This window comes from Diceros bicornis, chromosome 40 (genome assembly GCF_020826845.1).
Source record: "Diceros bicornis minor isolate mBicDic1 chromosome 40, mDicBic1.mat.cur, whole genome shotgun sequence".
NCBI classification, from domain to species: domain Eukaryota; kingdom Metazoa; phylum Chordata; class Mammalia; order Perissodactyla; family Rhinocerotidae; genus Diceros; species Diceros bicornis.
Genome location: NC_080779.1, coordinates 17,057,341 through 17,081,167, shown reverse-complemented (window position 1 = coordinate 17,081,167; position 23,827 = coordinate 17,057,341). Strand labels below are relative to the sequence as shown.

At 48.0% G+C, this 23,827-nt stretch overlaps 1 long non-coding RNA gene across 1 annotated transcript in view; it reads left to right on the top strand.

The window, feature by feature from the left end:
• Nucleotides 1-23,418, top strand: part of LOC131399932 (uncharacterized) — a 70,303-nt gene extending 46,885 nt beyond the window's left edge. The window contains exon 3 of the long non-coding RNA XR_009217264.1: nt 23,379-23,418. This is a non-coding gene — a long non-coding RNA (uncharacterized LOC131399932). The remainder of the gene's footprint in view (nt 1-23,378) is intronic.
• The last annotated feature ends 409 nt before the right edge of the window (nt 23,419-23,827 follow it).

The following is a 23,827-nucleotide window of genomic DNA, read 5'->3' as shown; positions in this document are numbered from 1 at the left end:
TTCATCCAGCATTTTTTCTACAGTAATTATTTATTAACCCCTGGACCAGGCCTGGGAGGTTTACAAGGAAAGAACAATTTTAATCATCTTTCTATCCTTAAGGCCTGGAGCATACATGTTTGATAAACAAGTGAATGACCAAGTCTTTGAATCATTTCAGTGGGCCCTTGGGCACAGGGGTGTCCCTGGTTCTCTGGTATCTGGTGCTGGGTGATTAGGACAGAGGAATATTGGCTTCTAGAGTGTAAGAGCCAGGCAGAGGAGGTGGTTGGAGGTATGGGCTGTGGATTGATTGGTTTGCAAATGAGTTGTCTGTATCTCTGAGAATTGGCTAACCCTGGGTGGGGCAGTCTCTCCCTATCAGCAAGACCTCAGATGCCAGAGCACCAAGAATACAGAAAATAAGAAAATGTAGTTACCAAGCAGAGGGGCAGGCACACTGCAGCTGAGGGGCTACTGAAGCAGGCACTGAATAGAACACATTATCCAAACCTATAATAGCGAAATACTCACCGGCTGCTGATTGGATGGAGTTAGTGATTTCCACAATGGGTCCTGGGTGTGGAGGTTTAATGGATGGGACCACAGCGTTAAGGCTGCAATAATTCACCATGAGGTGCCATATATCTTTTCAGGTTTAGAGCAGGCAAACCTGGGCTGTCAATGGAGACGCAGGGGGACAATCACCCATTCATTACTTAGATCTTATATAAGAAGTTTTAATCCTTGAAGGATTTATCATAACTCATAGGGCCATAGTAACTATTATAACTGGGGGTCCATGGGGTTCCTTTTTGTCAACCAGTTTGTAAGTGCCAAAGACTTAATCTAATTTTAACTTATTACTCATTGGGTCAGAGCACCTATGGGATATTTTAGGGTGATGGGTACTATAACTATGGGAAATTTAGCCAAGGCTACAGTTAAAGTGAGGCATACATATTTTTTCTATCTTATATTTAGTTTCTTTCCTAAGATTATAGGGGGTACCATGTTTAATAGTAGTGGGATCCCCTGGTGTAACTATAATTTGAGCCCCAGTATTCGTTAAGTCTGTGAAGCTTTGTAAACTGGTGCATTTAAACAACTGTTCCAGTTAATTGAGAATCTATGCTGTACAGGCAAAAGGCCAATCAGCACTCTTTTATTTTTTTGTTGTATAATTTTTTAAGTAAAGTTTAGATTTTCACTAGAGTCAGATTATAGACTTTTGTTTCAATTTAATTATACACATATGTATACATAAATGTGTATTTTAATTTCACATATACTTTTTCACCTCTTTCCCCTGTATCAAGGTTTCTTTCCCGTTCTTTTGGAAGAGAGGCCTCCAGCAACCTAAAGCTGTGGTTTTTAGTTTTTGACTCTGATAACTGACAGTGCAGGCCTTCTAGGAGGTTACTGGAAAGGTAGCGGGGGCCCTCCCCTCCCAGAGATCCGGATTTGCTCTCAGGAGAGAGAGCAGCCTCTCCTTGGACAGCACAGTTAGCCCCCGTCTGAGGGATCAGGCCCTCTGCGTGTGGACACGCGGGGCCCTTACTCAGGCCCGAGCACACTGGCTGGAGCCCTGCAGTATTGAAGCAGCTGGGTAACTTCTGCAGGTGCTGGGGGTGGGGGAGGGTGTAACTCACAACACCTCTGAGGATCTGGGGGCAGGAAGTGTGCAGGTGACAGCAGCCAGGTGTGAGCAGCAAAGAGACAGGTAGGCCATACCCCACCTGAGCAACATCCACAGTGAGACCAGGGAGCCATTTCTCCACCACAGGGGAGGCCAACCAACACCTTCTTCCACAGGGGTCGCCCAAAACACACCAGGGTTCTGCCCCAAATAGTAATAAAGACAAATGACACTGAAGCAGTGCCCTAAGGTGGGCCTCGCCTGAGCTGGTATGCAGTCCCCAGAGTTGGGCCAATTAGCACCACTCATTTGGAATATCCCCACACTGAGGAAATCTGGGTCAGGAGAGTGGCGACCACTGGCAGACACAGCAGCGGGCAACAGGCCAACACACAAGCTCTGTGCCAAGCCCTCTGGCGTGGTCTGAACCAATTAACAAACCAAGAGCAGTCTCCCGATGAGGCCATCCTGGAGCCAGAGGTCACGGCCACACCATCCTGTCACAGCACCAACTGTTTCATGAGTGTTAAAGGTTGCTTTGGTGGTGGACACAATACAAAGACCCTCAGATGAAAGGCAGACCCCTTGTTACTTACAGCTCCAAACCAGGGCAAGCTGCCAGGCAGGGCCACACAGGGGCTTGTCCCCGGGGACAGGGAAGCAGGCAACTGGAGCTGGAGGGGCAGCCTGTGTGTGGGGTTTGCCCCCAGGAGGAGAGTGAGCTGGCGGGGGCCCTGGGAGGCTTCACAGCAGCAAGAGGGTCAGGGGGGAGGTTGCCAGAGGAGGGGGGATTGGCTTGTCTGAGTAATTCCCTGGGCTGGCAGGGAACCGAAACCTACTGCTCAGGGACAAACAGGAACTGTGCCTGGGCCCCTTGATAAGGAGGGTGGTTTGGCCAGGGGCCTATCCCTGGGGCAGAGCAGGGAGGAGGAGGAGGTAGGCCATTCAAGTCCCTCCCAGCTTCACGAGATGTCAAGGCTGCGCATGATGTGGGGCCTTAGTTTTAGGCCTCACACCACAGAGGGGTGCTCTGCAGTGTGGCTTCTTTATGTCCTTGGACTTTATGTGTGACAATATGATTCTTGGAGCTACAGCAGCCTCCCCGAGATGATGAGGGAAAAGCCACGGAAATAACACAGAGGCTGACCTAGGACCTGACTATGGTGGAGCTACCCAATTAATCAGCCCTGGAGGGACCATGCCTCCAGTCTTTTCATTATGTGACATATGGCACTAGATTCTTTACAGTTTAACCCACTTTGCGTCGGGGATTCTGTTCCTTGCACTTAGCAGCAGCCTGATTCATTGCTCAGACTGCACGATTCCGTGCATTTCAGGGGCCCTAGCTCTACAATGCCAAGAGCTTAGAGCAGTTGTGGGTTCCCTGTGTGTCTCTCTGTGTATGTCTGATGTGCCATTTATACAAAGAGCCCAACAAGCCCCAAGTCTCACTGGAGTGTACTGGGGAGAAGTCCACCGGGGGCTGCCCAGCCCTGGAGAGTCCGGGTGCAGTCCTCCAGGAAGGATGCCCCCTCTCTAACTTGGGGAGCAGCAAGGCTGAGGTGAGTCATGGGCCAGCCTGGCAGTGGGGGTCAGTGAGTCACACTTAACCAGACCAGAGGACGCTGTAGAAGAGGGGCGTGTCCCCTCCTCTGTTGTCACTAATGACCTGAAGTCCTGAGGAGAAGGTCTAAGTGCTGACCACCATGAGGCCAAGGTGTGGGTACCAATGACCTGACCCCTGGGCCACAAGGGGGCACTGCATGCTGGAGGTAAGGGAGCCCCTGCAAGGGGGGAGGTCCTGGAGCATGTCCCAGGGCCAGAGAACACTCACTGGTGGGCTGGGTGGTGTTGGGGGCTCTGCCTTGTAGCCCCTGATTTCTAGGGAAAGTCATTGGTGCAAGGAGCTGTGTGCCAGGTTTCCTGTTGGTGGCTAGAGCCATCTCCCACCTCCCTTCTGAGAATTAGAGGGTGGAAGTGGCCAGGTGTTGCCCAGTATTAAGTGCCAAGGGCTCTTTACCCATGATCTCTGATCTTCACAATCATCCTTGTGAACAGAGAAAATCATGCTCAGAGGCCAAATGACTTCCCTAAGCTCTCACACCAAGGAGGTGGGGGAGCCTGATCTGTCCCAGGTCTGTCCTGGAATGCAGAGCCCGCTCTTCCCCCCGCCACCATCCTGGGAATCCAAAGCCTTGGGCAGTTGCTGCAGTGGCCAGCGTGGTGACAAGGACAGGTGAGGCTGTACCTCCTCCCTGAGCCTCAGTCCCCTCATCTGTGAAGTGGGGGTGGGGCTGCTATCATAAGAGTAGAGAGGGATGTGTGGGGCCTGGCACAGAGCAGCCCTTGACCACTGCATGACTGGCCTCCTGGTGGACTGCCTCTTTTAAATTTACCTCCATCCAAGAGAGGAAAAAGAGGAGATGGAGCTGATGATGGTGTTATGGAGTCAAGCCGCAGGCCTTCAAGACAATCACAGATGACCCCATCATCTCGTCTACCCCACTGCAAAGCCCAAGGTGCAGAGGCCCTTGTCCTCACAGCCCCCAATGTGCTGGGAGCTGGAGGTACATAGGCGCCTGTGCACACACAGGGGTGGGGCTGCCATGGGCTCCAGGGTTTACAGCCTGGGGAGACACTTTGTAATTTAATCTTTGTTTCCATCCCTCTGCATCCAGAACAGGATTGGTCAACACCGGTCCCTGCTAGGCTGGGCGGTTGGTCACTGGGTGCCTCCAATACTCTGTCCAAGAACGACTGGCAGGTCCAGAGCCCCGGGAGCCCATGGCAGGACTCACTGCCTGACTGGGGGGAGCGGGGCCCCCGCCCCTGCAGTTCTGCAGGCTCCGACAGCATTGAGCCTGGTGGACATGGGAAGGCCTATTCTATCTCCTGGCTTCCTGGAGTGGAGGGTGTGGTGGTTGTGGGGTGAGGACAGAGGGTGTCTGAGGAATGGGCCCTCAGTGGTTGCTGCAGGGTTGCTGGGCGCTAGGTCACAGAGCATGATTTCAAATCCACCTCTGTCACCTGGATGCTGAGGCAAATTATTCCCTCCCGGAGCCTCAGTTTCCTCACTTGTGAAGTAGGCAAACTTGTGGTACCTCCCCTTGGGGTTGCTGAAGGATTCAATGAGTCTTTCCTATCTCCAGCTCATCCCCTGTGAGTGGCTAGTAAGGAGAGCCTCAGGCACGAGTTGTGATCCAGAACACCTTCCCATCCCTCCCCACTCTGTGTCATCCACCCAGCCTGCATTCCCACCCCTGGGCCTTCCCCGTGTCCTGGCCCAGGATGGCCCCTCCTCCCCACCCCCAAACCCTGCTCCTCCTGCAAGCTCCTCCATGAGCCTTCCAGCCCCCAGGAGCCTCAGGGCACAGACTGGAGACACTCATCTGAGACACTGCTTTGCCCGCAGTGGGAGCCGAATGCAGCAGTGTGGAGTGGAAGAGGACAGTCTCCTGACTGGAGGAAGCCCCCGTGTGGCCCCGTCTCCTGGCCTGTGTGGTCTTCTGGACGTGCTCCTGCTTTCTGCTCTTCAGGCCACTGCTCAGCGTGATCTCCCCCCTAGCCATGTCCCCTCCCCCCACACTCATCCCCCACGAAGCCTTCAGCTGTCAAGGTGCTATGGCCTGAACTATGTTCCTCCCAAAATTCCTATGTTGAAGCCCTAAGCCCCACTGTGATGGTATTTGGAGGGGGGCCTTGGGGATGTGATTAGGTTTAGATGAGGTCATGAGAGTGGGGCCCTCGTGATGGGATTAGTGTCCTTACAAGAAGGAAAGAGAAACCAGAGCTCCCTCTCTCCACCACATAAGGACAGAGAGACAAGGCAGCGTCTGCAAGCCAGGAAGAGAGCCCTCACCAAGAACAGAATCTGTTTGCACCTTGATCTCAGACTTCCCAGCCTCCAGAACTGTGAGAAATAAACGTCTGCTGTTTAAGCACCCAGTCGATGGTATCTGTGACAGCAGCCTGAGCTGACTAATCCACAGGGGAGAATCCCCACCCTTTGATTTCCGCTGTAAAACACACCACCGCTGAGCGCCCCATGTGCTCTGGGCAGCAGCCACTGTGCTGAGGCTGATGGAGATGAGCCCACATCAGCTCCATCAGGAAGTCTGCTGGAACGCCCATTGTAAGGACAGGAAACGGAGGCACAGAGAGATGGAGTAACTCACCTGACATCACACAGCTAGAAAGTTGGGATTCGCACCTGGTTCTGTTGGGCTCCAGAGTCCATGGTCTTAACCACAGTGCGAGATTCAGCCCCAAACCAGAGAAGGTGCCTCTGGGTCTTAGTAATTCAAATGTAAAATTGTTATTTGTACACTCACAGTTTGCAAAATTTACACAAAACATACCTATGTGAGCCCATTAGCAGGGTCCCCTCCCGGGGCCATGGAAGGGCCCAGAAGCTGAGGCTTCACAGCTTCACTGCAAATCCTCCCCTGCTCCTGGTCTAGCTCTCCAAACCTTTCAAGTAACTGAAGAGTAGATTGATTAACTAATAGGACATACGATGGACTTTGAAATTATGGCCTAGATAATGCAAATTGAGAGCAATATATAAAAATCGTGACTCCTAGGGGGAAATCAGATCTTGTCTGGACTAGACTTTCCCTGTTTAGATCACGGCTTCTTCTTCTTTTCATTCTTTCTATCCCGTCTCTCTGCCCACAGTGCTTTGGGGTTTGTGGTCCTTATGGTCCCTCTGACCAGCCCCCCAGGAGGCCTCCTCCACGGCACCTCTCATCGTCCTGGAGGGAGATGTTTGGTGCAGGACGTGTTAGGCAGAGGTGACTCTGCTTTACAGTTTTAACATCCAATTCATCAAACACACAAATTCAAAACATAGTTTTTACTTAAGCATTCAATTTCAGCCAAATCTTTCAGTATTTTGAATATATCATTCTAGTCTCTCCTAGACTGTAAGGTTTCTGTTGAGAAATCCGCTGAGAGCCTGATGGGAGTTCCTTTGTACGTTATTTTTTGTTTTTGTCTAGCTGCCCTTAATATTCTTTCTTTGTCATTGACTCTGGCTAGCCTTACCACTAGGTGTCGTGGAGAGGGCCTTTGCCTGTTGATATATTTAGGTGACCTGTTGGCTTCGCTTACTGGTATTTACTGCTCCTTCCCCAGATTTGGGAAGTTCTCAGCTATTATTTCCTTGAATAGGCTCTCTGTTCCGCTTTCCCTCTCTTTTCCCTCAGGAATCCCTATGATTCTTATGTTACATTTCCTAACAGAGTCAGATATTTCTCGGAGACTTTCTTCATTTCTTTTTAGTCTTACTTCTCTCTCCTCTTCCATCTGGATCATATCTGTATTCCTATCCTCTAAAATGCTAATTCTTTCCTCCATGTTGTCAGCTCTGTTCTTTAAAGATTCCAGATTCTCCTTTATCTGCTCCATTGTGTTCTTCATCTCCATCAGCACCAATTGGTTTTTCTGTATGATTTCAATCTCTTTTGTGAAGAAACTCCTAATCTCATTGAATTGTGTGTCTGTGTTGTCTCGTATTTCGTTGAGTGTTTTTATGACAGCTATTTTGAAATCTCTGTCATTTACATTATGGATTTCTGTGTCTTCAGGGTTGGTTTCTGGGTGCTTGTCATTTTCCTTCTGGTCTGGTGATTTCATTATCTTTGCATTGTGGTTCCTGTGTTGGCTTTGTTTTTCCTCATCCTGGAAATCTCTGGTTGCAATTTCCACCCGCCGCCACTGTGTGGTGGTAAAGGGCTGTGTAGTCTAAGCTCCCTGCGCTCTGCCGGGGGTTTTTCCGCTACGATCCGCGGGTCAGATCGCTTGATCTGGTCTACCTCGGATCGCTTGGTCTGGTCTGGTGGGCTGAGCTGCAGGGTCTGGTTTGCGGGGAGTGGGGGGCTCTCTCTTTTGCCCTCTGGGTCCCTGGCTTGGGGGGCTTCTCGTTAGCCCCTGGTTATCCGCTCTCTGGGGTGCTCAGATGTTGATGTAGCCCTGTGGCTCTTCTGAGTCTTCTGTGCGGGAGTTTCCCACTGGCTGAGAGAGCCCGAAGAGCTACGGTTTCCCCGCCCCTCCCCACTCTCTGGGAGCCACTCGGACCGGGATGGCTGATCTGATGGGGAGAGGAGTTCTCCTTAGCTCTCCCCACTTCCTCCGTGGGCCCAGCACATTCCACTCTCCGATGTGTGGCAGCATGGATCTTTCCAATCTAGCTTTTCACTGTCTGGGATTCCGTTGTTGGTCTGTGACTGTTCCTTTTGTTGTATCTTATGGGGGAAGAGTTCAAGGGAAAGCTCACTCTGCCATCAGTGACGCTGACGTCACTCTCAGCCAAATCTTTAAATTTTACATATTTATGAATCATTTCAAAGGTGACTTGAGGCCGGTCCTGTGGCGTAGCGGTTAAGTGCGTGCACTCCACTGCTGGCAGCCAGGGTTCGGATCCCGGGCTCGCACCGACGCACCGCTTCTCCGGCCACGCTGTGGCAGCATCCCATATAAAGTGGAGGAAGATGGGCACGGATGTTAGCCCAGGGCCAGTCTTCCTCAGCAAAAAGAGGAGGATTGGCATAGATGTTAGCTCAGGGATGATCTTCCTCACAAAAAAAAAAAAGCAAATAAAGATGCCTTTATTTCTTAATAATTAAATTCCCTTAAGTCTTTAAAAATGTATTTATAAATGTAATAGTCTCTTTCTTTTTAAGTATTCCAATTATTTGATTTATATAAATGTTCCTGAATATTTAAATAACTCATAAATCTAATAAATTAAATTTAGAAATACTGTGTAAGTTCTCTGAAATATTCTAATACTGTTGATAAATTTAGAATGTTTTAACTTAAAATCACTCCTGAATTGACACATTTTAAACTAATCAAAACTTTTACTCTACTAGGCTGAATTCTTTTAAACTTGACAAGATGCCTAGAATGTGAAATATGTACAAGTTTGCATGCATTATATATATTATTATTATTTAAAATTAATTACAGGTTTAATTGTCATGTAATTCTGTACTTCATTCTAAACCATCCGGGGCCGTGGTTACACACATGGGAGGAGACCAGATAACAGAGCAGAGGGAAGGCTGGAGCAAAGGCGCTGCTGGAGGTGACCCGCAGGCCTGAGTGACCAGCAATCCTGGGTCAGACCCGGCCTGTGGGAGGAGCAAGGCAGCCAGGACTCATCCCTGCACAGGAGGGGAGGCTGGTTCCCTCTCAAGGTGCCACACTGCTTTCTAGGCGGCTGCTATAGAAAGTGGGGCCTCAAGCCAAGCTAGAGGGGGTCTCATCATACCTGTCTTGCAGGGATTCTGGGATCTGCCACGTGGAAGCTATGGTGTGAACCTACGGTCACATGGAAAGATGTTCAAATCCACTACACGGAAGGGAGCGTGTGTAGTAGGAGCCCATTTGACTTCCCGCGTGTGCAGCAGATGTTCCCATGGAAACGTCAGTGGAGGCACCCACATTTCACAGGAGGGGCTGGAACCCTAGAGCACAGCAGGAGGAGGGGCCCAGTGCAACCTACCGGAGTCCAGGAGCCTGGTTCTCGGCCTGACCATCTGAGGACATGGAGGATGTTAGGGTGCAGGTGCAGCAGCTGTGCAGGAAGGAAGATGTTACAGAATAAAGATCAAGGGCTGGCCCAGTGGCTTAGTCATTTTGCACACTTAGCTTTGATGGCCTAGGGTTCACAGGTTCGGATCCTGGGAGTGGACCTACACACCCATCATCAAGCCATGCTGCGGCAGTGTCCCACATACAAAAGAGAGGAAGATTGGCACAAATGTTAGCTCAGGGACAATCTTCCTCACCGGAAAAAAAAAAAAAAAAGAGCAGAGACCAGAGTGTCAGCTCAGAGTGGAACCATCTTTATGTGAGTGAGGGCAGCATCGTGATGTCATGGGTATTAATGTGCATGTGTTTGCTGGTTGATGAATCACAGCAGCGCGGCTTTAGGACACACTTGGGAGGCTTTTGTTGGGACTGAGAGGGGAGGTCTCCTGGGAACCCCCGGCACGCTGTGCCCTGGCTGTCCTCACCATTATCGCAGCCTTTCCTCTCAAATAAACCTCATTCCTGGACAGCTGTGGAGTTGTGTTCTGTCCTGGGGCAACCACCTGCAGAATTGCAACCGAGGTGGTGAAAACCGGTTACAAGACTCCTAACAGCTCACTCACGTCGCGGCATAAAAGGCTGAGAAATGAGAAAGAGCTTGTTGGGGGCCAGGGCTGATCCCCAGGGGGAGGGAGAGGGTAGGATCTGCTTGTGTCCAGTCAAGGGCTGTAAGGAGCTGCTTGAAGAGTTTAACCTGTGACCCCGCAGTCTGAGGGCCATGGGGGCTGGTCTCAGATTCAAGCTCGAAAATCCAGGAGTGAGCGACAGGCTGGCTGGAGCCCAGTGGGTCATGGCAGAGGACGCCGGAAAGGTTTGCCGTGGACCAGACATGCCAGACAGCGAGGGGGGCCTGAGGAGCTTTTAGCCCCTGTGGGAAGAGGACGGCACTGAGGGGCTGGAGGTGAGGCTGGCAGGTGAGGCAGGTGGACAGAGCCACGTCCTCCCTCATTCAGGGCCTGCGGGCCAAAGGGGACAGCAAAGCACCTAGGGGGGGCGAGGAATGTCCACAGAAGTCATGGAAACTCCTGTCTGAGGAAGAGGCAGCCTCCCACCTCTGCCAGTGCCCCCTCACCCCACAGGACCCACCTGGTAAAATCTCCCCCTTGCCGTTCCTCCCTCTTTCCTGGCTCACCCTGCAAGGGTCAGACACTGCACTGGCAAGAAGGGGCCTGAAGCAGAGTGGAGAAGCCCCCCTGCCCACTCCTGGGCTGCGGCAGGCTGGGGCTGTGGGTGTGGGCTCGAGTGGGAAGAAGGGGCTCAACGTGGGATCCAGTCTCCATCACCTAAGAACCACCTGACAACCTGCCCTCCTTTGCCTCCAGGACGAGAACCAGCCCCAAAGAGTGAGTTAGAGGGACGGAGGGAAGTTCAAGTGCAGCTGCTCCCCGATGGCTTTGCACAAGTCCCCGTCAACATCACAGGCCGCTGGGAGGGCCGGGCTGGGAGGGAAAAGTAGAGCCAGTCCCCTCCTTCTCCCCCTGCCCCTTCAGACGCCCAGCAGAGTCCTTCCTGCCCCCTCCTGGTGAAGTCTCAGCTCCTCCGCTCACAGCAGCGCTGTCCCCCAGAGAGAGGACGGAGCCGCAGCTGTGCAGACCTGAGTGTCCGCATTCCAGGAGCCACAGTGGAGAAAGCAGACAGAACAGGCAGAATAGTTTTCATAATGTATTTTCTTTAGCCCAATATATGTAAAACATTATCATTTAAACATATAATTAATGTAAAATTATTGAGACATTTTACATTCTTTTATTTCCATACGAAGTCTTTGAAATGTCATGTGTATTCTGCACTCAACAGCACATCTCTATTCGGACCCGCCTCATTTCCAGTGCTCAGTAGCCACCTGTGGCTCTGATATCAAGGAATTGTTTTGATTTCAAGTGTTAAAATATCCAGTCCAGTCTGGAACCAAAGCTGCGATTCACACGTCCGCCTCCCAGCCCGGGGTGACGTGAGCTTGGCCCCTGCAGGGGAGGGGAGCTGGGGGGCTTTTCTCTCTTTCTCACTTCACCGTTTCTTCCCTTGAGAGCTGTTCTTCTTCCTCCACCCCACCCCTCTTCCTCCAGGACCAGGGGACAGAAGCCATTAGAGGACAAGGACAGAATCCCGGGCCACCAGGTCTCCCCGCAGTCCTCTCTGGGGGTGGTGCCCGGGCAGCCACTCCCTCACTGTGAGCTTTGGTGCTGGGGCCTCCACCTGTGCTTCCTCCACGGGGCTCCTCCTCTGCTGGCTGTTTGCACCTCAGCTCTGGGCTGCTGGCTGTCCACCCCCTGCTGGGTTCCCCAGGGGAGGTCACCTTGCCCCTACAGGCCTCCCAGGCCCCTGGGGATGCTCATTCCCGTGGCTGCCCCTGCTGCCCAGGGAGGGCAGTGACGCCCTCCATCACTCTCTCCTCCCTCTGCTGGAGAGGCACCTCCAGCCCCCTCTCTGGCTCTCAGATTTCCCAGGCACCAATCTGGTGCTGGGCCCTGCCGCCCACCTCCCCCCACATTTACTTCCGGGGAAGCCAGACAAGCTCTCTGGAAACTCTCTTGCTGCCACTTTATTTGGTTTGAGGGCACCCTCCCTTCCCCTCTATCATCCAAGTGGTTAAGGACCCCATTGTCGCCCTGTCACATTTACAAATACAGTCAGGAAGGGCACGCCCACACCAAAATATTAACATTGGCCATCCTGGGTAGGAGCATACTGTGTGATTTTTATTTTCACTTTTTGCATCATGGAATTTTCTAAAATATTTTTGAAATGTCTACAATTGATTATTTTTGTAATGAGAATTTTTTTCTGAGAAAACCAGAGACTCTTGGAAATCAAATAAGATAAGGATATGAACATCTACAAGAAATATAGATCAAGAGCGAAGTAAACAGCAGGTGTTTGTGTGCAGTGTCTGTGCACACACGTGTGTGTAAACAGGAGGCTGTGTATTTGGAAGTACAGCTTCTCAAACAGCCCCTCCCCTGCCTGTCTCTGCTCTGCTCTATGTCATCCCCCAGCTCCTCGCTGCTGGTGTTCTGTGACGTTTGGCCAAGGTGGACTCTGGTGGGACAGTGGAAGGTGGTGGAGGGAAGAAGCCGTTGCTCTTTCCCTCTGCTTCTGGTGGTGGTTCTGGCTGCAGCAGCAGCCGTGGGCTCCAGTGGTTTCCTGTGGTGGTGGTCCCACTTTCACAGCGTCAGCAGCAACGTCCTCCTGGACTGTGGTGTCACCACCTCCCCTCTTGTGTCCCTCCGGCCCTCAGGGCTGTCCTGACTTCCTGCAGTTACTAATCTCTGGGTTACCTCTCATTCCCCTCTTGACTCCTTCGGCCCTTCACACCATTTGTAACCAGTTCCCTGAATTAAATCCCCTGTCTGTGAAATGCCTCACCTGGTTTCTGGTTTCCAGACTGGACTCTGGCTGATTAGCTGAGCACGTTCCCCACATCAGCCTGGGCAGCTGTGTGGGCCCAGCATCCTTCTCCTCACTCTCCACTCTGCAGCTCCTGGCTGCTCCACCCCTGGCCGGGTTCTCTGCCCCCACAGGGAGCCGGTGTGTGGTCAGAACATGGAGCACCTGGCCCTGGGCCTGGAGTGGCAAGTGACCCCTCAGGCCAGGACTCCTGGTCTCTAGCACCTAACATCCTGTGCTGTGCCTGGCCCTGAGACCCTCCAACCCCTCACCCAGGGGTCAGGGCTGCCCCTGGAAGCCTGTCTATTGTGTACACCTGAGGAGCCTCTCACCTGTGGCCTCAGGCCACGCCTACACCACAGCCATGACTCCAGACTGTCCACACTGAAGGATACCTTCGGGACATTTAAATCTTTATTTTGCAGATAAGGAAACAAAAGTGAAATGGAAGCAGAAGGAGAAATGACGTGCCCGCTGTCACACAGTGACTTGATGGAATAGCCATGGCCAGATCCCGGGTCTCCTGCCTCCTCATCCAAACCACTTAAAAGAACCCCAACTTTTAACTTTAGATCATTGCAGATTCCCATGCAGTTAAAGAAATAATACAGAGAAACCCCGTGTACCCTTTGTCCAGTTTCCCTCGATAATAACACCGTGCAAAACCATAGTCACTGTCACAACCAGGACATGGACATCGACACAGTCACTGATCTGTTCAGATGGTCCCAGTTCACTTGTACTTATTGTATGCATGTGAGTGTGTATTTAGTTCTATGTGATTTTACCACATGTGTAGATTTGTGTATCCACCACCACAGTCAAGACACACAACACTTCCATCCCACAAGGACCCCTCCTGGGCCCTTTTATAATCACACTCCCTTCCCTCCCACCCACCCCCCTCCTTAACCCCTGGCGCCCTAATCTCTTCTCCATTTCTATAATGTTGTCATTTTAAGAATATTATTTCCATGGAATCATGCAGTATGTAGCATTTGGGGATTGGTTTTTTTCAACTTGGCATAATTCTCTGGAGATTTATCCAGGTCGTTGTGTCTATCAATAGTGTGTTCCTTTTAGTTACTGAGTAGTGTTCCATGGTGTGGATGGACCACAGTTGTTTAACCATCCATCTGATGGAAGACACCTGGCTTTCCAGTTTGGGGCCGTTTCACATAAAGCTGCCGTGAGCATTCATGTACATGTTTTGTGTGAATGTAAGTTTTCATTTCTCTGGGACGAGTGCCCAGGAGACAATTACTGGATCATGTGGTAGTTTCATGTTTAGTTTCACAGAAGCTATATACCGTGTTACATACATTCCCATCAGCAATGTGTAAGTGATCCAATTTTTCTGCGTCCTTGCCAGCTTTTGGTGTTGTCATTATTTTAAATTTTAGCCATTCTGTTAGGTATATGGGTTTAATTTGCATTTTCCTAGTGGTGAATGAGGTTAAACAATGTATGCGCTAATTGGCCACTTGTATATCTTTTTGTTTCATTCAAATATGTGTCCACTTTTTAATTTGATTCTGGTTTTTTGTTATCAAGCTGTAAGAGTTCTTAAGATATTCGAAATGCAAGTCCCTTATCAGATATATGATTTGCAAATATCTTCTCCTATTGGTGAGTTGTCATTTTACTCTTTTAATAGTGTCCTTTGAAGCATAAACTTTTTAATTTTTATCTAGTCCAGTTTATTTTTTCTTTGTTTTACTTGAGTTTTTGGTGTCATATCTAAGAAACCATTGCCTAATCCAAGGTCACAAACATTTCCTCCTATGTTTTCTTATAAGGTTTTAGTAGTTTCAGCTCTCACATTTAAGTCTTTGATCCATTTTGAGTTAATTTTTTATCTGGTGTGAGGTAGGGGTCCAACGTCATTCTTTTGCCTGTGGATATGCAGTTGTCCCAGCACCATTGATCAAAAAGATCATTTTTTCCCCCAATGAAATGTCTTGGCTTTCATGTCAAAAATCAATTGACCGTAAACGTGAGGGTGTACTTCTGGATTTTCAATTCCAGTCCTTTGATCCACGTGTCTAACCTTTTGTCAGTCCCACACTGTATTGATTACTGTCCTTTGTATGAAGTTTTTAAATTGGGAAATGCGAGTCCTCCAGCTTTGTTTTTCTTTTTCAAAATTGTTTTGGCTGTTCTGCGTCCTGTGCATTTCCATGTGAATTTTGGGGTCAGTTTTTCAATTTCTGCAAAATCTGCCAGTGGGGTTTTGACAGGGACCGCACTGAATCTGTTGGTTCATTTGGAGGAATGTTGCCACCTTAGCAATGTTAAGACTTCTGATCCATAAACACTGAATGTCTTCGTATTTATTTAGGTCTTTTAAAATTTCTTTCAACAGTGTTTTCAGTGTACAAGTCTTGCACTTTTAAAATTAAATTTATTCCTAAGTATTTTATTCTTTTTGATGCTATTGTAAATGAAATATTTTTCTTAATGTTATTTCTGGATTATTCATCGCTAGTGTATAGCCAACAATCACTTTCAATGGGTCTTTGATTAACATTTGGTTTTAATTGAAAACTTAGTTAAGGAAATACCTTCCCATATTTTAAACTACCTCTATAAGTTTAATATATATGTTTTCCCTTTTAAGTACTTCAATGGTGTGACAAGAAACTCATTTGGAGCCTTTTAATTTCAAATATTGAATTTGAAATATGGTGAAACTTACATTATCTTAAGTGTTTCAGCACTGTTTACAAACTTAGATTTCAGCCTAAAACCACGTGTCTAAAGCACTTATGCAATTACACCCCAGAGTCTGAGGGTCTCAAATCTTTAATCCATTACTTGCATAAAACTCCAGATATGAGATTCCTTCTTGACACCCAGATTCTAGTATCTAAACATTCTGAACTCACGCACAGTCCTTCTGAGGTGGGCATCTGTGCGCCTGCTGGGAGGGCAGTTCCCCTCCTGGGTACCTGCAGCCCTTGGGGCCATTCCACCCACTCAGCTGAGCAGTGATCTAAAGGTCCTGATGGGAATTGACTGTAGCCGGTTCAAGCAACACACTTAACACCAAAAAGTACGTACAAAAATGCAAGCGCAAGTTTTTTTGAAAAGACTTTATTTTGATGTTTCATACCAATTTCACATTTAATATCACTCCTAGTACTTTTTTTTTCTTTTTTTTTTCTTATCTATCTATTTATAACTCCTAGTACTTTTTAATTTATTTTTCTCATAATTAAATGTATATATAAAGACAATGTAATGAATTTTTTCACTAAGCCGCATATAGTTATCCCAGTTTATTTCAATGTGAAAAAACTTGCATTATTCTCTATGTGATCCACGATGTGTAAAAGATTGGGAAGTAAAACGTCACAAGGTTCTGCCACCTGCCAGGCTGTCATCCACACACCTCACTTAGTTCTCACAACAGAGGGGCAGGAAAGAGAGGGACTGCCCAGGATGGAGCCTCTGGCTGCCAGCCCATCGGCTCTCAATAAACATTTGCTGAGGAAGGAATGGTCTGTATCTACCATTTACACTCCAGTGTGAATTTATTTCTAGAGCATTATTTCACCTCTACTTGTGAAATGAAAGACATGTTCCACTTAAACTGCACAGTAAGAGACGCCTGTGAGGCTGGGTGGTCTCAGCCATACGAGTGTCTCCACCTGGGGCTGCAGAACACTCTGGCCTAATGCAGCACTGAGGACACAGAAGGTGCCAGTCTAGGGCAGATGAATCCACCCGCCTTGGGCACTGTGACTGCACTTCAGGCTGGAGGGGAGCCAGCAGCTTCCTGGGGGCAGACACCTTTGCAGACAAGGTGACTCCAGAGCTGGGGCCATTCACCCCTGCTTTATCTTGCCCTCTTCTGGAATGCATGGGAGGTATTGCTAGCCCATTTCTCACACAAGCCACCTGAGGACCCAGGAGCCAGGGAGGTCAGGGGAGGAGCCCTCAGCCCTCTGGAGCTTCCCCTCGCCAGTACGGGCCATGGGGGCTTCTGCTGGTCAGTCCTAGGCCTGAACATGGCCCCACCCGTCATCCACTCTGTGAGCTGTGGGCCGCCTGTGTCCCTTCTCTCACTGTCCAGAGCCCTCAGCCCACACGGAGCAAGGACCCAAACCTCCATCCCAGGGTGGGCACCGGGTGACCGAGCCGGCTGTGCCAGGACGGGCATCTTGGAAACAAGCCTGTGTGGAGCAGTGAGGAAACACGCCGGGCTGTGCTTGGGCCTCACCCGTCCCCTCTGACATCTTCCCAGGCGTCCTGGTTTGTCCTCACCTGGCCTGCCCTTCTCCGCCCTCCTTCCCAGAGGCAGCCAGAGGCAGAGGGGCTTCCCACAGCCCCCGACAGGTGGTCCCTGCAGCTTCCTGCCCAATCTCACAGCGACAGTTACTGACGGCGACCGCTGTTCTTCTGGACTGTGCCGGGGCCCGAGCCGAAGAGGACAGGCCAGCAGGATCCATGTGTGCAAGTTCAGCTCAGAGACCCTGCTGTGGGCAGCACCTCCGCTGAGTGTGTGTGTGCACATGAGTGTGTGTGTGAGCTCTGTGGCTGTAATTTCCACAACCAAAATGGACTTTTCCTGCTTTGTACTTTCTTTTACAAGAAGGAATATTACAGAAGCATGAAAATGAAATCATTTCAGCTATAGTTCTAGTGTCTCACCTCTGAAAAGAAGAAAATGACCTTCTGTGAAATTGGGCTCTTCTAGGAAACCCCAAGATTCCCAGCAGTTAAGGTACTGGCTGAAGACAAGCCCTGGCCGATGATCAGACGAAGGAGAGGGAGTGACAGGGACATGGTCTTCACGGCTCAGTTTGGTCCTGAGGATGGCCGTCAGTGGGGGTGTCCGTCTAGATGCCCTGGTACTTTGCTCTGCCTCTTTCCAGCTCCCCTGCTTTATCTTCTCAGGGGTCTGTGAGCTCCTTGAGGGCGGAGGCCATTTCTTATTCATCTCAGCATCCAGTGCCCAGCCTGTCAAAGAGTATCTGAGAATGGGTGCCAGGGGAAGGGGGACATAGGCCCTGATTCTGTGCTTTGTCCCCCCTCAGATTCCCAAACTCTTCTTACTCTGCTCATCTCAAATGACCTCCAACCAGGACCAAGGCCTCCCAGCTCCTTGGAGATGTGGCCTCCGAGTGGGGATGGGGGAGGCCGTTTCTGGAGCACCCCCCTCCCAGCCGCTGAGCTGGAGCCTCCCAGGAGCTCCAGTCATCAGGGAGAAGATTGAGGCCCTTGCAGATGTGGCCCTGGGGCCACCCCCACCCCCACCCTCAGCCTGGTGGCCCCAACAGAAGACAGCACTTCCCATTCACTTGCTGGGAGACAGCGAGGGTGTCACTTAATATCTGCCACCTCTACTCACAGGTAGACGTCCCGATGGCCATGGAGAAACGTCTCTGTGAGGGCTTACGTCCCATGAAGTTCTAGAGAATGTTAGCTATTATCATAATTACTGACATAAGCTACTAATTTATTACTAACATGGAAAGTGTAATCCTGCCTATATGTGTATCATGACGTGGAATCCAAAACGCTGGTGTTTAGTTCTTAGAGAACTCAAAGTGTACAGATTGTCGAGAAGGACACAAGGGCCCCAGGAGGCCCTGGTCACCTCCCTGAGTGTCCATCCCCTGCTCGGGAAGCCAGGGTGGCCAGTGAAGGCACAAGGACCTGCCATCCCTGCCTGACCACCCACCTCCTCCCCGAGCTCCTCGTCCCTCAGGAGAATCATAGTCACAGCTCAGCACTGTGAGATCCACAGACTCCAGCCCAGCCCTGTCGCCACTCCCCGCCCCCCCAACCTGGCTGCTGTTGGCTCCTGAAACAAGGTTGCTTCGGGCCTCTAGACCCTTCCTTATGCTGTTCCCCATCCTGGTTGCTGGTTGCCCTCCCCACCCGGCTGCACCTCATCCTTTGGATCTCCAGCCGGGACGACTCTAGGCCAGGGAAGGGTATGTGGTTGACCATTGATCATTCTGGTAACTTTCTGGAGGCCCTGTTTTCTAAGAGGCCCTTTGTAAATCCCTCCCCTCCACTTCCAGTTGGAGTCAGTGCCCTGCCACCCTAAGACGTGAGCCCTCCAGTCCCCGCCCCACCCCACTCCCAGGTTCCTGAGAGCAGAGGCCCTGCCCAGGGCAGGCAGGCAGCAGACGCTCAGCAAACATGCACGCACTGGGACCAAACCAGTGAGTTTTGGCTGAAAGCAAGCACCAGGCTGCTCCCAGAAGGCACGTGCCCCAGCAGGGCTCTGACCTTGCCTGAAGGTCTCAGCTTCTCTCACCCCCATGTCTCCTGAATCCACACAAAGGAGCCTGGCTCAGAGGGACCACGGGTTTGACTTGGGCCTCATGACCTGCCTCTCACTGCACAACAGTGGCCTAGGGTCTCCCTCCTCCCTGGTCTCCTCCATCCTCCTGTCCCCTCTCTAGGAGGAGGTGGTGGCCCCAGAAGGCCTTCAAGGGCATCTTTGCATGGCCCTCAGTCCATGAGAAGTAGACCGAGGCACAGAGAAAAGGCACGTGTACAGGCCTTAGCGCTGGCTGGGGTGGCCCCTCCTCAGATCCAGCTGCAGAATTCAGCAACAGTAGGGCCAGATAACAGGGCTGAGGTCTGAAACACCTGCATAAATGTGTCTGTTCAGGGGCACCAGAGGGGGACAGTGGGTTGGAAGTAAGGACCTGGAGGGCTCAGGAGTCACCTCTGCCATCTCCTTGCAGGCTGGCTGTGGCCTTTGGAAGTCCCCGTCCCTGTCACTGGTGCTGGGACAGAGCACTCAGTTTAGTTAGTAGTTTCATAGTTCCTGCCCTTTTAAATATGCCCTAAAAATGCAGATTTTCCTGTAGTTCATAATAAGCAGATATTTCCAGATTTTCTATTCTCAATTGAGCCTAGACCTAAGCATAGAGATCCAGTTCTATGCTAATTCTTTCTATATACTGCATTTGTCATTTCTATGATGCACACTTTTTCATATTTTAGCATCCATGATATTGGGATATGTCTTACAGTCAATCAGTTATAAACCATGTCAAAGTACAATCAGGAAGTTTTTTTCTTTCTTTCAGTACTTTCATTAAAATAGGGTATGTTGAGTTGTACAGTTTCAGGTCCCTTTAAATGTTACCTCAGTGGAACCTTCTAACAACCCTGTGAAATAGGGGGAGAAAGTCTTGTTTCCATTTTGCTCCTGAGGAAACAGTCCCGAGAGAGGTTCCTTTGGAGAAAGTTTGCGTTTGTGCTCGTGGACTTGTAGGATGATGTACGATTCAGCACGTGTGTGTGTGTAAGGAGGTCACCCCAGTTCCCTACTCCAGAATGTTATTAAGGTGTAATATTTACGAAACACTTTGTCTTTTAGGTCAGAAGTGTTTTCGATATAACAGCAGAAGAGGGAAGGAAGAAATCAGTCCGAGTCCTGGTTGCTGTGGGGAACGGCAGAGGAGCCGCAGGTGAACGGGGTGTGATGGTACACGCGGTGCTGGTGGTGGTGGCAGAGGACAGGCGTGGCCGGGCTCGGCTGTGGGGTCTGCGGGTTCATGCTGCAGCCAGGCATTTCCTCCTGATTAAATCTTTTAGTGGTTTGGGCTCAAGAGCCTTGTGGTAAACCCATGAAATCCCTTGGAGGGCAAAGAAAGCATAGATCTTCCTACATCTGCCCTTTCCTATGAGGACAATGGATACTCAAAAAGGCTTAAGACACTAATGTATTATGTTTAATAGTGAAAACTTAGGGAGAAAAAACATTAAATATTCAACAATAGGGACATAGTTACAGAGAGAGTATAGCCACACGTACTGTGGCCGTTAAAGAATTATGGAAAATCACTTACAAAACAATGCTATTAAAAGCAAAAAAACAATTTCATGTAAGACTGTATAATATAATCCCAATTCCTGCTGTTTAATAAAGTATGTTTAGGGGCTGGCCCAGTGGCATAGCAGTTAAGTTAGTGCGCTCTGCTTTGGTAGCCCCAGGTTCACAGGTTCGGATACCAGAAGTGCACCAATGCACTGCTTATCAAGCCATGCTGTGGCAGGTGTCCCACATATAAACTAGAGGAAGATGGGTGCGGATGTTAGCCCAGGGCCAATGTTCCTCAGCAAAAACAGGAGGATTGGCAACAGACGTTAGCTCAAGGCTAATCTTCCTCACCAAAAAGAAAAAAAAGTATGTTTATATGCAAGAAAAAACTGGAAAGATATGTAATGAAAAGGTTAATAACGTTTACTCTAATTTGCCAATCATTTACATTTTCTTCTTTATACTCTTCTATAAAGTTTTCATAGTGAACATCTGTTTCTGAGAGGTATACATGAATGTATAAGGGAAAGAAAACTGGAAAACTGTCTATTTAATCCATTTACTGACACTTTCAAAACAAGTAATGTGTATAGATAATATTTGCCAAAAGAAAGCACTCTTAACAGTTACTTCTGTATCTTTCTTGAAATTTGGTATTCATATATCACCATATATTTTTAAAAAAATTAACACAAAGGGATATCATATCCATAATTTAGCACCTTGCTTTTCTTGCTTAGTATTATACCCAGAGATCTTTCTGTATCAGCGTAAACAGATTCCGCCACATTCTTTGTACTGATTGCATAATGTTCCATTGTGTGGATAAACATAAATTTTGTAACATTTTCCCTATTGCTGAATATTTACGTCGTTTCCAATTTTTTACTGTTTATAAAACATAATGAACTTCTTGTACACATAATTTGTTGTACTTTTGCAAGTATGATGATAGGGGAAATTTCTTGCTGAAATTACTGTGGCCAAGTTCTATGTATTTTTTTTTTTTTGGTGAGGATGATTGGCCCTGAGCTAACATCTGTTGCCAATCTTCCTCTTTTTTTGCCTGAGGAAGATTAGCCCTGAGCTAACAAACCTGTGCCAATCTTCCTCTATTTTGTATGTGGGTCGTCACCTCAGCATGGCTGACAAGGGGTGTAGGTCCGCACCCGGGATCCAAACCCATGAACCTGTGCTGCTGAAGCGGAGCGTGCCGAACTTAACCACTATGCCATGGGGCCGGCCTCTATGTATTTTAAATGATGATGAGTACTGCAAGATTGCCCTCCTAAATGTTGCATCAGTTTTTTTTCATCTGGACCATCATCTCCTTGGGGCCTGGGATATGATCAACCTTTACTGATTGTCAATATGATATGGGAAATATATCTCTTAGCTCTGATTTGCATTTCTTTAATTATATGAGTTTGGACACCATTTTACATGTTTATTGGCTGTTATAATATCCTTTTTGAAATCTCTTCGTTCACGTGTTTTACCCATTTTTCTATTGGGTGATTGTTCTTCCTTATTGATTGGTATAAGCTCTTTGTAAATTAAGGACATTAGCTCTTTGTCTATTATATACTTGATTTAGTTTTTAATTTTTTTCTGCACAAAGTTTTAAATTCACAGAAGTTTAAACCTCCATATAGTAAGTTTATCAGTGTTTTACCACTTCTGGTTTAGTGTCTTGCTTAGAAAGCCTTCATCTGAAGATTATAAATAAGTTCACCCATATTTTTGTCTTGGACCTTTATGGTTTAATTTGTTTTGTTTAAACTAGGAGTTGGAGTCCTCAGCCCCTTTTGTCCCATGTTCTCAGATGTCTTGCATATCTCATGGAGCAGTATTGTCTTATGTTACTTTCCTGTGTATAATTTAAACATAAAACACATTCTTCAAAATAAATAATGGTGACAGCAAATAATGGAAGCATTTCCATTAACTTGTGATAAACCTCATTTCACAGGGTTAAGCATGCACAAACTCAAGAACTACTGATTTTATTTCCTGGTTAATTGAAATCTGAACTGCATTTGAAAGGTCCAGGGAAATTGTGGTTTTACTCTATAGCAGTGTATGTTTTTTTCCAACTTCCTGGTTATTTTAATCTATTTTCAAAAATGTTCAAAACCACTTACCTTATCAATTTAGAGGATGGTTAGTTGCTTTTTATTGAGTACATTTAGTTTTATCTAGGGATGTACAAAAGGTAGTGTTATGCATCTAACCTTGGATTTCATAGATACTTTCAGCTGTAATATTTCCCAGCTGCCCCAATACAGAGAAGCAAATCTCTGTAGCCTCATGCTTTGTCATTCGTTTTGGGCAGCAGGTTTTCTGTGAGCAGAAGAAAAACGAAGTGCAATGAAATATTGTAGGAGCTGAAACTTAAAATGTGGCGAAAGACTTTATGTGCAAAATTTATGACCCTTTTCATATTTTTGCTTTTCCCTTACAGGTTTTGCTATTGGGAAAGCCACTCAACGGGTGGGTGCTTTCAGAAAAGTATGTACATTTTTCCTTTGCTGACAGTAAAAAGATCAATAAGCTATGTGCTAGACACCTCAGAACCACAAAAAAAAAAAAATAAAATAAAAATAGGAAGCCCCCGAGGCTTACTGTCAAAAGGTTACTTATCTCATGAAAAGTAATTCTAGAAGTACTCATATTCTTTTGCACCATTTTTATCAGACTTGTGATTGTGACAAGATTATGAGACAGCCGGGAAAGCTTGAACACTGACATAATGTTGAAAGATACTAAGGCATTATTGTTAATTTTTTTAGGCTTGATAGTGATATTGTGCTTATGATTTTTTTAGTAAATCCTTAGCTTTTGGAAGTATATACTGAAATTTTTGTGTAAGTTTGAAATTTTACATAATTAAATATTTTATGAAAGATATTTTTTGAAATCTCTGAGAAAATGTAAATTCCAGCAATAGAGTCAAAACAAATATTTTCCTTCCTTCAGGCAGAGAACAAAGCAGTTCACTATCTGCACCATATAGAACGATCTGAAGACCATACAAGTGCGTGTTAGTCTTTTCTTTTAAAATTCGCAGGATTACACTTGTTTCATTATGCGAGGCAATATGTCTCTATACGTATGTTTGTGTTTCTCTGCTTGTTGCTGTGTTCTTACAAATAAATATATGAAGTGTAGAGACAAATTCTCTCTCCTGAGAAGGTTAGTGATGAGGGAAATCAGAGTCTGTCCCTCGTCCTGGGCCAGTCTGTGCTGGCTGCCTCGGGTGATACGAGCTGCTTTGTGATATTTGCAAGGGCATCAAAACTACACCCTTAATCCTTCTTGTGTTTATGTGTTTTCCCTCCATTATTCCATGATATTTCTTTAACATTTAAAAGGACGCATATCAAGATGAAGAAACAACCCAGAAGTAACTAGACAACTCATACTTG